Raw genomic sequence first — 14,544 nt, forward strand, 5'->3', positions numbered from 1 at the left:
TACTTCACACGAGAAATTACAGCCAGACACGGGTGAGAGTCCTAGTTATTCAGATTTCAAATCCTGCACTGGGGAATTTGGAACTGATTCTTGGTCCCTCTACAGGGCTTTGTCACGTTGGAGGGAAGGTTAGCTAAGGCTACGAGGGTATGGCTTCAAACCCACAGCCTCGTAAAGCATTCCTGGATGCTCCCCAGACCACAGTGGGGTAGAGGAAAGTTCACAGCCTGCTGTTGTGAGGAAGGAAGGTTCAACCTGTGGCTGGCCAGTGCACAGGCTGGGAGTGCCCATGAAGCCAGGAGCTGGCTCTTCTGTACCATCTGGCCAGAGGGAAATCTGCCCAGCTCAAACCACATGGCTGTGTGCATGTGAGGGGTTTTGGTTTTTTTCTTTTCCTTGAAATCCCATGCTGAAACTTCATTTTTCAGTAGAGAGGAAAAGCTGCCAGTGCCAGGGCTGTTTGCAGAGTACATTTTGTCAGTGGAAAGCAGCATTGCACACACACACACAAACACACAGGGCTGCGCTCCTCATCCTGCTGCCATCTCCTCTCTGAAGTGGATGCAGGTGGTCACCTTGTTCAGCTCTATCAAATCCTCACTGCCAGCCCACTTGTATAGTTCCTCTTTAACATTAAATGCCCCTCAATAACATTTCTCTCCCTCTGTTGCTTGTGTATGTGTGTTTCCTTTCATTCTTTTGGTGAGGGCAAAATAAAATATTTTATTTTGCTGCTCTGTGTTTCAGAGGGTAGGGGTTGTGCTCTTCCCCAGCACAAGCTCACCACATGAAGGTTTGCTCCCAGAGTGTGGGTCTGTGTTCACCATAGAAGTCTTCTCTGTGTTTTTCCTTGCTAATAAAAAAAGCTGTAATAAAACTGTACCAGGGCAGAAGGCATTACCAAAGTCTGCTCATCAGTCTTACCACATTGGGATTTTAGTACAATCCAATTCATAGAGCAGGGAGCAAATGCTGTGTCTAGCACAAGACATTTCCTGTACCTCTCAGCATCTGCAGAGTTCATTTGCAGTCAGAACAATCAAGAGAAGCCAATTCCCAAAATATAAGGGTTTGCTAATCTGCATCTGCTTTGTTACTGACATTGCAAGGTTGTTGGGGTTTTTTTTCCCCCTGTAAATTTCAAAATATGCCAATAAGCAATGAGCCAGTCATGAAGATTTTTGTTTTTATATTAAACCTCTGTTTCTTATAAAACATTGCAGTTTTACAGATTCCACCATTTCAACCACCGGAGAAGAATTTATATGTACCTTTCATACTTCAAATATTTGAGGACTCCAGGAAAGCACAAGGAAGAGAAATTATGCCTCATAATTAGGAGCTGTTGCTTTTTTAAACCGACGTGTCCAGTTTTGATTTTATTTTTTTTAATCCAACAGGCAATATATTTGCTGGCATCCCAGAATGCAGTTTTTTTGGAATATAAACAGTGGCCTAGATTTACTTTATTATATAAAATCCAAAGCCAGTGGTATTGTAATTCAAAGTAACGGAAATAGTTTTCCATGCATGGAAAAAATGTGAGTGTGCAGCGGCCTGATCCAACTCCCATTAAACTTCAGTGGGAGCTGGACTGAGCCCAAGATGGGATCAAATGTGTGAGCTATTCACTCCTGGGATACTCTGCTTCTAGCCCAGTAATAAAACTTGCTCTACCCTGGATACATCTGAAAAAGACCTTTCCTCCCACCGCCCTCACCTCGAGTTTTTGTCCATCCTCATTGCATCAGTGCTTGGAGGTGTCAGCTCTCTCTATATGACACCCTCAGGCGTTGTTAATGTGTCCAATAACTCAAAATTACTTCATCTGGCCTTTCTGATAAAGACCACACATTTTAGGGAGTCGCAGCTCTCCTTGTGGTTTGGCACCACAATTAATTTGGTGGGTGTAAACAACCCTGGGAGCGGGAAAGTTGGCATTGTTGGGGCTGCTATTCATCTGGGTGTCCCTGGATATGTCCTTCTTTTTCCACCTAAAATGTTGACTGGGTGGAAAAAAAAGATGTTTTTTGGCCTTTTGTCCCAGCATTCCAGACCTCTGGCAGCCTGGTTGGAGCCAGCAATTCCTATTGGACTGGGACCATACACTGATAGAAGTGACCATTAGATTTCTTTCCTCCCTCTTTTTTTTTTCTCACAAGACCCAAGTTTCAGTATTTTAGGTTTTCTGAGAATTCTGTATCCAAAAATTTGATCCTTAATTTCAAAGTAATTTCAATGGCACTCACACATAGAAGAACCTCCACAGGGTGGTGTAAGTATAAAATAAGAACACAGCCAGATTGGCCTGATGCAAATCCAAAGGAAGTCCAACAGAAAGCTGCAGCAGAACTGCTTGTTCTCCATGGAAGTCAAAAAGTGGTGGATTTTAAGTTGTGCACAAAGTGATAGAAAGGGCTGTGGGGCTGGAAGCTAAGCTTAACTCTGAGCTCTGCTGATAATCTGCTTTGTAATTTTCAAATAGTTACTTAATTTCTTTGCATTTTATCCTCTAACCTCCTTCTGTATAAAACAAGGAGCAGGATACCTCCTTTTTCTGCAAAGATCTTTGAGAAATGTGGATGAAAAACAGTTTAATTGCAGGCCTAGGTCCTCTGCTCATTAACTCTGCCAGGTGTATCCACATTGTGGGCACTCTCAGTTTGGCACAGGGAGGCTCAAAGGGTCTGCAGCAGCAAAGCATTGCTGTGGCACAATTCTGGAGGAAGCACTGTGCTACAAAACAGAGGTCAACTCAGGGCTTGTTTATTTATGGCAGTTGAAGATCTTGTAGCTAAAGGAAGGCTTAGGGAGGTCAGCCTGGTTTCTGCCTGCTGGAATTCTGTTTGCAGTTTCATGGGGATAAGATGCTCACACAGGACACTGTTATACACTGTGGGCTGCCACATTCCAACCCTCAAGTCCCTGCACTTCAAGGCTGAGAGAAATGGCCACCCTCAAGTCATGTAAAACTCAAATATTTTGGGCTTAAAAAGGCACTATGCAAATATACTGTTACTGCAAGGCAGTGAACACGGGCTCCTAAACGGAGCAGAACAGGATGCAAATCTGTCATCATTTTCCAGCTGGCAGCCACTGCCTCAGTTAGAGTGGGAATGAATGAGGCCTCAGTGTGCTCTGCTGCAAGGTAAGCTAAGCAGTAGCTGATCCCAGAACAGAAACTTTCAGTCGATATTAATCATGCTACAGAGAAGGTGGCAGGGTTGTGAGAAAATTTAAATGGACCTTTTAACACTGCTGAACTTCAGGCCACTTGGATCAGTTGGAGGCTCCCATTCTTTGTCCTCAAAAAGTCTGAGTCTGCTCAGAGCTCAGTGTAGCAGAGCAGCTGCTGCCTTTTGCAATTCAGGAAACAGCCACGTTGAATCCAGACATGCAGCCCTGGTGTAACTTTCTATATGGAGCAAAGTTTGCTCCCTATGGACCCCGACAAAGCACAAACGAAGCAGATCTCGTTCAGTCACACTAAATCAAACATGCAGGAGTCTCTGCTCACTTGACCCCATCCAGGGAGAAGCCCAGTAGGTTTAAATTACACTGTGGGAGCAATTCCTCATCACCTGTGGCTACAGAAATATAGACAGTATTTTCATCTGCTGACACAGCCACAGAACATCCCAAGGAGACCTTGGGAAATACCTTCCAGTGACTACAGGGCATTTCTCAAGTGTCTGTCACAAGGCTTTTCCAGAATCAGCTGCTTATATGGTCATTAACTTTCATTTAGCTTTTGTTTAACTACATTTCGGGTTAAATAGTTTCTAGCAGATACTCTGTGGAGTCAAGTTCACTGAAGGGCAGGCTGTGAAGAAGCTGTCACAGACACAGCAGATGTGAACACAATATTCCTTCTTCTCACTGGCAGACTCTGGCTGTGTCTAATCCCTGGGACACAGAGATGCATCCCATCTCCTCGGTGCAGATGTGTATCCTGGCCATGTCCTGCCTCCCTGGCACCAACACTGTGTGTGCAAAGCCTTGTGGATGCAGAGACTGTGGAGTGTAGCCTGTCCCAGCTCCAGGCTTTGGGATTGGGTCACCTTCTGAGCATACCAACTCTGAAGTCTAAATATAACCAGCCCAAAGATAAGCAAAGGTTAGATTGCTGTGCCCAACAGAACATGTACCAGAAAGGATAAAAAGAATCATAATTATCAGTTGTAAATGCCCAAATAACAATAATAACCTCCCTAGTATGATACAATGATCACAGCATGCTCATGTGTTCCACCCATCAGTCCTCTCCTGCAGGACTTGAAGATGTTGCTATACTCTGGTTTCTTAGCTCTGTTTAAATGACAGTTAAAATTATTATTATTATTATTATTATTTACATTAAAATTCAAAAAGTTATGATCTACATGCTAGCATTTCCTTGAAAAGGAAGAAAGAGAGAAGGGGGAGCAAACAGGGTCAGAAGTTCTCCTTGTGAGCAGTGACAAAATGCAGCAGCCATAAAAAGAACTCTTAAATACTGCCCTGTGACACTCGAGTTGGACACCTGCCCTGAGTGTCCCAGCTCGCTGTCCATGTTCCCCACCCATGGCAAGCTGCCTCTGATACCTCCCAGCTCCAGAGCTGGCAGCTGTTCCAGCTGTTTGGAGTGTGGTGGCTGCAGCAGGCACTGTGTGTGCTGAGGGTGGGGATTTGGGAGGAGAGGAAGACTCTGATAAGGAATACAAGGAGAGTGAGCAGATGCTGCTTTGCTGGGAGGCTGCAGTGCCTCCCCCAGTCCTTGTCCCATGGTGGTCTCTGTCCTGGGCACTTCAGGTGGGAGCTGCTCAGGTGTGCTTGCCAACAGAGATGAAGCAGTTTAAAGGCTTGCAGCAGTAACACGCATCCTGAAAAAAAAAAAAAAAATTAAAAAAAGTCCAGGCTCTTCCTTACCCTGAGGCAGTTTTGTTGTGAATCATCATTTGTCTTGCGGCTCTTCCTAGAGTGCCAAATCGCTGTGTCAGCCCTTCACAAGGCTCCCAAAACATGGAGATTATGTGGGATGGGCGGGATGAGGCATTGCCATGCAAGGACGACACTGCCTTTCAGAGGGAAAAATTAAAATATGTGGGATAGACCCAGTGTTGGAGCTGATTGTAACCCTGTCTCATCCACAGCCTCAAGGAACTGCACAAGTATTTAGCATCTTCTTGGCCTGAGCAAACACCTAGAGCAGTTTTTCTCTGCAATTCACTTTGGTGGTTCTGGCCAGTCTCAGTTTCGTTTGCCACAGGCAAATGATTTGTTTTCTCTTGCTCAGGAACAGCAGAGTTAACCAGCAATGACCTGGCAACTTCCACAAATCACAGGGCTGTGTATGTAGGACAGACTCATTCTGAAGGAATTAAGGCAATGAACACTTTATTACTGCTACATTTTCTAGGAATCATCTGCAAATGCCCAGGCAGTACATAACTCTGTTTCTGAAAGTGTATTTTGCTGTATTGCAGGGCACATCTTTGCCTTTTGATTTCCAGGCTCTTGAACCAGAATAAACGACCCAAATTCCTTTTATTTAATATTTCTAGAATCAATATTCCTATCTCATTTTCCCTCTCATTTGGCTGTGTACACGTTCAGTTTCCTGGTGACAGGAAATGCCAGAATGAAAACGACACGCAGCTTTTACACATCTTTTTTTCGTCAGTGAAGCTCAAAATATTTTTAAATCATTAGCGCCATTTTACAGAGAGAAATCCTGAAAGACGGGGCAGGAAATACTTCATCCGACAGGCGCGGGGTGGAGCTGGAGCAGCCTCTGCAGCTGCTGCTCCCCAATGGCTAAAAAATACATTTTGACTGATGAGAAAAACCCTAAGTACGTGTAAGAGTGCAACTGTGATGTTCAGCAACTACCTGGCTCCCTTCAGAAGAACAAAAACTTTAATGAATGTGTGAGATGGGGTGTATTTTAAAGGAGACAATAGGGAACCAGAGTTTTATAAATAAAGTTTTAAAGAATGGACAGGATGTATTTTTTGTTAGTGGGTATTGGGGATCAAAACAACTCAAATATGAATTTATAGGGATAATTTTAATTCCATTAACTATCTCATTCACACTCACTGGTTTGAGCTAAAATTTTTGGGTGTGGGGACAAGTGTATTGATTGGAGTGTGGCTGAGCACACAAATAAAGTACATAGAGCCACACAAATTACAGACAGGCTCTCCAAATCATCCAGTATTCAATTGCTAAGGTTGTCCCCTAACAGGGTAGTGTTCCCTTGGTGTTTTGACTGGTCTCACTGTAAAACATGCAGGTGTAGGGTTTCCCCCGTTTTCCCCAAGGACACTATTTTGGGAGGTGAAATCTCCATGTCACATAGGTTTTCCTGCTGCTCAGCCAACACTTCCCATTCCTTAACAGGGCAAGTTCTTGTTCTCTTTGGTGTTCCCCCTCTGTGCCTCTACACCAGACACAGGATTTTGGGCTCTGCCACCCAAGCCAGGCTCACCAGGTGCCTCCTGCCACATCAGCCCTGGGAACAGTCTGGTTTCCACCATCCTTCTGGTCTTGTCCCAGCTGTGCCAAGCCCAGAGCAGGCAGCTCAGCCTGCCCAGTGGGGTCTCTTCCCCTCCTCCAGCTGCCCTGGACACAGGGGATGTCCTCACCACAGAATCACACACAGTCCCAGCCTGGGGCAGGCTGGAAGGGACCACAGTGGTCATCTGCTCCAGCAGGGCCATCCCACACAGGACTGTGTCCAGATGGTTCTGGAATATCTCCTAAAGGGAGTTTCACACCCTGTCTGGACAATCTGTTCCAGTGCATGGTGACTCGTACAGTAAAGGAGTTCTTCCTCATGTTTGGGTGGAATTTCCTGGGGATCAGTGTCTGCCTGTTGCCTCTTGTCCTATTGCTTGGCATCACTGAGAAGACCCCAGCTCTCCATCTTCTTGGAACCCCCATCCAGATACAGTCAGACCCCCATCAGGTTCCCTCCCAATGTTCTCTTCTAGTGCAAAAATAATAGATCTCAATCATCATTTAAACAGAACCAAGGAAGAGGAGAGTATAGGAACAGCTTCAGATCCTGCAGGAGAGGACTGATGGATGGAGGGCATGAACACAACGTGATCACTGTATTATAACAGGGGGTTTATTATTGTTATTTGGGGATTTACAACTGCTGATCATGACTCTTTTTGCCCTTTCTGTTGTGTGTGTTCTGTTGGGCACCTTCCCTGCAGTGAGTTGTGGTGTGCCTGGGCTGTTCTCTGCCATGGAAGGGCTGGGTTTTCCCTGGCACTGATCCCCAGAGGAGAGGGTGAACATCACAGCTCTGGCTGTTCTCCGCCATGGAAGGGCTGGGTTTTCCCCTGACACTGATCCCCAGAGGAGAGGGTGACACTCTGCTGCCTGCTCAGGGCACACAGGAAATGGTAAAAAAGGAAACCCCGCTCCACCCAGGGGCCATCGCTGGGGGCTGGAAACTCCATTCTTTGCCAATCCCTTCCCTTCTCTGGCCACAACAATCCCATGTAGGACAAGCTGGGGGCAGAGTGGTTGGAAAGCCAGCTGGAAAAAGACATGGGAGTGTTGGTCACCAGGACCATGACTGGACATGAGCCAGCAGTGTGCCCAGGTGGCCAAGAAGGCCAAAGGCACCTGGGCTGGACCAGGAATGGTGTGGCCAGCAGGAGCAGGGCAGGGATTGTCCCCCTGCACTGGGCACTGGTGGGGCTGCACCTCCAGTGCTGGGTCCAGTCCTGGGGCCTTCAGTTCAGGAAGGGGAGTGAACCCGGTGAAGGGTCTAGCACACATTGCTTTCAAGTGTTTGGGTCTTCACAGCATGATCCTCACACTGCTCGATGTAAACTATATGCATTTTTAGAAATTATCTTGTGTTTTGCATAGTTCTTCTCTGAGAGAGAACTTGACTGATGGTCACAGTGACCAACGGAGTCATGAGGCTGTGACCTCCTTGGGCCAATCTGGCCTGTCACAGTTAGGGACACGAAAAGAACCACACTCACCCATCAGGTAGAAGCAGGGAAAAGAAGGAAGGTTTATTATGATTTAGGATTTATATAGTATTTGGGATTTGGTCAAGGACTGGTCATTGAGAGGAACACCTCTCTGACTCCAGTGGTCAATACAGAAGTCCATCACTGAGAGGAATGAAAACAATATAGATTGTTTTGAGAGACTTTGCAGGAAGGTATGTAAAATATCATCAGAAGGCTGGGGATTATGGCAGTATCGGCCTTCTGTAAAAAGTGTATATAAGTGAACAGAGTCAGAAAAACAAAGAAGCTTTCCATGTTTGCTGTTTGCTGTCCTCTGTGAGGGTCCACAACCATGTGGCCTTGCTGAGTGAGGGGAGCACACAGGGCCCCGCTGGGCTGTGAGTGAGGGGAGCACACTGATTTATTAAAAAACTATGGATATTAACCTAATACCAATATCCAACTATGACAGACAAAGACTCTCTAACAGTTTAAAGTTAGAAAGTGTATGTTTATTACGACGCTGGGCAGTGTGGGATCGTTCCCAAATACACACGCGCAATTTACAGATGATCACAGGGAGTTTTATCTACAGGAGTATTGAATACCCAAAACACAAATGCATATTCATAACTCTGGTACATCCCATTCCCCGCTTCGTATGGTAATTAGCCCAAAAATCCATTAAGCATGCGTAGTTTGTTCTTTAAAATGGGTCGGTGGTCTTTTTTTATAGGGTGGGGTCCCAAAATGATGAAGTAAGATGGGTCTTCCTCCCTTGACTTTTTAACCTTTAGTGTTAGTGACAGCTGAATCCTGTTTTTTTTCCAGGACTGTTTGATTTATGATTGTATTGTATTCACGGGGTCTATTGATTATTCAGGATGCAAAAGCCTAGTTTGACAGCTTCCCTGATTTATCAGTTCCTTCCATGATTTATCAGTTCCTTCAGTCTGGCTTCTGTTAGCAAAAAGGGAACTCCTAGCTACATTATCTCAGCACTATCTATTTTGACTAAAGAAGTCTTCAATTCTTCTAAATCAATGCTTCAACACATGGCCCCGCTTAGTGAGGGGAGTACACAGGGCCCCTCTCGGCTCCTGGCCCTTCTGAGTGAGGGGGGCACACAGGGCCCAGCTCGGCTCCCGGCCCCTGCTGAGTGAGGGGAGCACACACAGAGCCCCGCTGAGTGAGGGGAACACACACAGGGCCCCGCTCGGCTCCCGGCCCTGTGAATGAGGGGAGCACACACAGAGCCCCGCTGGGCTCCCGGCCCCTGTGAGCGAGGGGAGCACACACAGCCCCGCTCCGGCCCCTCTCGGCCCCAGCCCCGCTCCAGCCCCGGTTTCCGCCGAGCCGTGCCGGGCTGGGCAGGGCCGGCCCCGCCGCGTCTTTCCGGCTCCGGGCGCGCAGGCGCGGCGGCGGGTCCCGCATTGGCGGCGGCGGCCTCGTGCGATGGTGACGCCGTAGGGCCGGAGGAGGAGGCGGCGGCCGGGCCGGGCGGGCGGCGGCGGCGGCGGCAGCGGCGGCCGCGGGACGGGGGCGGCGGCAGCAGCTCCGCCGGCCGTTGCCAGGTGAGCGGGCCCCGGGGAGCTCCGGCCGCGCTGCTGCCCGCGGGGTCGGGGCGCTCCCGGGCCGGGCCGGGCTGGCGGCGGTGCTGGAGGGAGCCCAGCCGGGCTGGGTTAGGCCTGGAAGGAGGGAAGGAAGGAGGGAAGGCGGCCAGGGTGGCTCCGGGGCACCGGCTGCGGGAGGAGGCGGCTTTAGGCCACCGGAGCGCTCTAAGTGGGTCAGGAGCACCCTGAGTGGGGCTTGTTTATTGCCTTCCCTGCACTTGTTGCTTGTCAGGGCGAGGGAAATCTGCTCTGCTGCGCCTGAAATCTTCTTAGGGAGGTGATATAAATAATAATTCCTCCGCTTGCAACTTCTTCTTCTTTTTTTCCTTTTTTTTTTTTTTTTTTTTTTTTTTTTTTTTTTTTTTTTTTTTTTGTGCCATCAGAGAGTGTTTTTAAGCGCATATATCTATAAACACTGGAGTCACCAACGGTAGATAATATATTGTAAATATTCGATATTAAGGTAAACCACAGTTTGGATGTTCCCAAACGGCATCAGAAGAAACTTTAAAAAAAGTTTTGTTGGGTTTTTTTTTTTTTTTTTTTTTTTTGTGTGTGTGTTTTGTTTTGTTTTGTTCCTGAGAAAATCAGGTATTCGTCTCTTGTTTGCTTAGGATGAGCAACAAAGACGTTGAAACATATGGTAATCGCCTGGAAGACAAAGAAGAGATGACAGCTGCTGTTCTTTGCTGGGGTTTTCAAGCAGTGTTAGCTTCTTTTTTGTGTTTGTCTTACCCTTTCAAGTCAGTTGATTTTGTGGCTTCAGTAGACGTGTGGGCATTTGTTTTGAGAAAACCATTAATACTAAATTATAACTTTTTTATTTTTGTCGTGCGGGCTTTGTCACTTTGCGTGTGTAAACTATCCTGCACTTGTCACACAGCAGAAAAGCTTTTGGATGTTACCCCTCCTTTAAAGAAACTTTGTGTTCTTCCTGCAGCATTGAAGTTTTTCAGGCAGCTGAATTGTCTTGTGTATCACAACCGCGTTGTGTATTTTTAAAAATAAATTGAATTTTATGAAACTGACCAGGCCCTCTTGGGCAAACCCTTCTTGGCATAATCTGTTTTCAGGAGTTGATGTCTCAGAGTGTAATTTAAACTCTTGTTTTCACTCCCTTGCTGTAGTCAGTGTCAGGGAGTATCCGATTTCTGGCTCCATCCTGGCTCTGGTCTTCACAGGCCTGTTCTGGAAGTCAGGGAAGAGCTGCGTGTCCTCTCTCAGAATTGTAAAAATCCACAGGTTTCAGAGGCCTTTTTGTAGTACTTCAGTGTGGAGGTGCTTGTTTGCTGCAGAACCTTATTGAGGCCACTCCAGATCTGTGATAGCTGCTGTAACAGAGGGAAATACGTTTGTAATCGACAAAAGCAGGTGTTGTGTCATGAAACATGGCCAGTTTTCCTTGTTCTCTTTGGCTGTGACCTAGCCTTGTTTATAGGAAAGGGGAAGTTTGTTTTTGAGTTTTTTGTTTTTTTTTTTCTTTTCCTGTAGGGTTGGCAGCCAGTTGCAGTTAAGAAGATTTTTGTGCTGTGGTTCTTGCTTTATAGGGATAACTTATTAACAATGTGTGAATTTCATCTGTTCTGTGACACTTAAACCTGCATGAAGGCTGTAAATGTGTGCTAGGAGGCAACTCAAAAGAAGGTCATTGTTGTGTTGCAAGTGTGAGATTAGTTGATAAAATACAGAAATGATTCCCTTGTCTGAGCTGACAACTAAATATGGTTGTGAACGAGGTTGTTGGCAGCTCTGCTGTGAAAGCCATGGGGGATAGTTGCTAATGTGGAAAACTGAATCAGAATAAGGGATGGAGGAGCTAAAAGCTGCATCCTAACCCAGCCCATGTTTTCAAAATGATGCTTTCTGAGTGTAAATCAGACATGAAAACACAACGTGGTGTGAAGGACAAGAGTGTATTTTTGGTGTACTTCTTCGAGCAAAACCTTTCATGGTGAAAACTTCTCCAACAGATTATTATATATTATATATATATATATATTCTCAAACACAGATTTAAAATGCCATGGGTACAGGAGGAGACAATCTAAGGATTGTCTTAAGGAGACAAGAGAGGCAAATCCAGGGAGATCTATCACCCCCTGAGCCCAGCCTTTGTCCTGATGGAGTTGGGTTGGTGCTGTTGAGCTGGTGACATTGCTATGAGTTTGGCGAGTGGCTGGTGACCAATGGTTTTGGCAATGTGGGTGAGATTCAGACTGGAAACCTAACTCCTGGACACAGGATTAGAAGGCTGGGCTTTGGGAAGCCTGTGCTTGCTCCAGGCAAGCCTTTCTGGAGGCCTGTGATGAAGGGAAATTAATGGGAATTGGCAGGGCATGTAATGCCAGTGATTTTAGTGCTTGGATCTCTGCTGTTATCTCCTGTCTTCAGTTGCATGTTCAAGGAGCTGTGTCAAGCATTCATGTAGGAAACACACTCAGTATTAGGCACTAAATTTTTTGCCAGTTTTCCAGGTTTTGGATTGCATAACCGTGTTGTCCAAGACACTGTGCAGAGCAACAAGGCTTGTTTCGTCAGTGGACATGCTGTTTGTGCATGAGGAAAATCTTGATAAGGGAACTTGGGGAGGTTATTGTGCCATCAGCAGTTCAAATCCTCGAACAGAAGTAGTTCTGAGATGGAAACAGCAGTTCTGAGTATTTATGATTTGAAAGTGTCTGTCTGAGTCATTCAGTGAATTTTCTGATGACGGTGTTGGTAGATTTGAAGAGACGTTACACAAGATAATGGTGGTGATTAGGAAAAAAGTATTTGGGACGATGTTTAAGGAGGGGACTATTATTTTAAACTATTGTTTTCTGATAGAACTTGGTTTAAATGCCTTGTCTTTTTCAGCTGGTTGTGCTTAACATGCTGACTGTCTGCCTCTGCTTTTTAAAGCACTCTGTCAAGACAAGTTTAGCAAACAACTGGTTTTCAAAAATTAAGAATATAGAAACAAGTAGATGCTAGTTCTGATTCTTCAGGAAACTGAATCAATTTAACTTTCATTTGTTTATTTGAATATGCTCCCACTACTGGAACATTTGACTTTTGAAGCAGGATGCTGCAGGTCAGTGTGTAAGCTAATAATAAGCAGGGGGTGAGTTGTTTTCACACAGTTCCTGTTACTCAGCTTTGAAGAGAACAATCTCCTGCCTTCTGTGCTGTGGAGTGAGAGATGCAGACTTTTACCATCATGTAACTGTAAAACTAAACTTGCCTAGTGATTACAGGTATTTTCTGGAAGGTTTGTCTCAATGGTTTGACATAAAAATATAATCTTAATCCAGTTTGATGATGAAGCTCAAGGTTCCCTTTGAGGACAGGGTGGCAGAGTCTGTTTCCAGAGGTTGTCACCACACTGGGATGTGGCAGCTGCTGTGGTGAAAAGCAGGCAGCCTCTCTCAGCAAAGGAGCTTTGAGAAATAGCAAAGAACTCGAAGCCAGCTGGCAAAATTAAGGTGCTTAGAAATATGAAAAGCAAATATTACACGTCTAAATAGCATTTTGCTTTCTGGTTTAGCGTGATTAGTCATGTATTCTGGAGTTGCAGATCTCTGCTGCTCTGTAGGACAGGATCTCTTTTTGTGACCAGGATTTCTGTGACCTGCATGTGTGTCAGTGATTTTGGGACACCTCAGGGCCGTCCTCTGGTTAAACTGACCGCAGAAAGGAGTTTTCAAACGTATAGGTGGATGTAAATTTCCCAGGACACGTAATTTGTTAGTGTAGGAAATTTATCTGCCTGTTTCAGATGGATTTCAGTAGCCGTGCAAGTGCAATGGAGACTGCTGGGATGTGCCAGCTGCTGTAGCACTCTGTGAACAGGACTAATTAAGCCCTTGTGAGAACAGAAAATAGTCAGGCACTATTTACAGGAGGGAAGTGTTGGAACAGGCAGAGCTGTAATCGTTGGCTCCGAGGTACCTTTAGACAGCAGAAGGCAAGAGAGCAGACAATTTCCTTGCAGAATGGGCTGAAAGTCACATCTGAATACTCAGAGTGGGTATTTCAGTGTTCTGCCAGCACATCTAAGTGCATTGCAAACCTGCTAGGGGAAAGGCCACTTCCTTTTTCCTTTTTTTTGCCCTTTTATTCTCTTCTTTCTGCTAGTATTTTATCTCAAAATGCTAAACGTTCATGTTTCTCACCTAATGGTGAAAACCAAAGGTACACCAGATAAAGATTTCATAAGTTACGTTGTTGCCTGCATTTGAATAAATCCCGTAAGAGCCTAGCTGTCTGCCAAAGTGATTTGTTGTTGTGGAATGGTTGTTTTTCTAAAGGTATCTGTGATCATCTGCAGGTATTCAAAGATAAGGTGTCACCAGGCTGCTTTATCATAAGTGCACCAAAGTCGTTTCTCATATCTGTTCATCTAGTTTTCCTTCTTCTCATCTAGTTTTCCTCCTTCTCATCTAGTTTTCCTCCTTCTCTTCTTAACCAAATGAAATGCTCTTTTTTCCCCCAGCCTGTTGGTTCCATCTGCTTAGAGGGTTGCAGAGGCTGCCATTCTTTATTGGGAGCCAAGGTCAATTGTGCTGTTCTGTTTAGGTCTAGAGGATGACAATTTGTGTGCTGTGGAATTTTTTAGGAGATCACTGGATGTGTTAAGCAGTTCTACAACTTCTGGATTAAGGTCATTTTGCTGGTAGGAGCCTTTAGTGGGCTTTTCTCTGTTGTAGTGACAGTGTTCTGGCGAGGTTCCTGCTTTAGCTCCTTACTGATGGATGTTTTTTACTTGTCAGGTTTGATTTTTCTCAAAATGTTGTCATAAGTGTGTGTGTTAGTAAATTGGATGTTTGTGGATATTTGAATAACAGGCTGTTCCTGGAGGGAACGAGCCATGGGCCTTCCTGCTCTATGAAATATTTTCTTCATGTAATTCTGCAGACTTTAGTAAAGGCACTTCGTTGTGCTCCTTTGATTTCTTGTTAAAACTGTTTGGTAGGTGATAGTAG

General features: G+C 45.5%; 1 protein-coding gene across 2 annotated transcripts in view; it reads left to right on the forward strand.

The window, feature by feature from the left end:
* Nucleotides 1–9,426: 9,426 nt before the first annotated feature.
* ADIPOR2 (adiponectin receptor 2) overlaps nt 9,427–14,544 on the forward strand; it is a 44,668-nt gene continuing 39,550 nt past the window's right edge. Inside the window, exon 1 of one of the 2 annotated variants that reach the window (XM_083859747.1) lies at nt 9,427–9,541. The gene's annotated coding sequence lies outside the window, so the exon portion shown is untranslated. The remainder of the gene's footprint in view (nt 9,542–14,544) is intronic. The other variant, XM_083859748.1, reaches the window with a different exon arrangement.

This window comes from Zosterops lateralis (genome assembly GCF_965231275.1).
Source record: "Zosterops lateralis genome assembly, chromosome: 4".
Taxonomy (NCBI): domain Eukaryota; kingdom Metazoa; phylum Chordata; class Aves; order Passeriformes; family Zosteropidae; genus Zosterops; species Zosterops lateralis.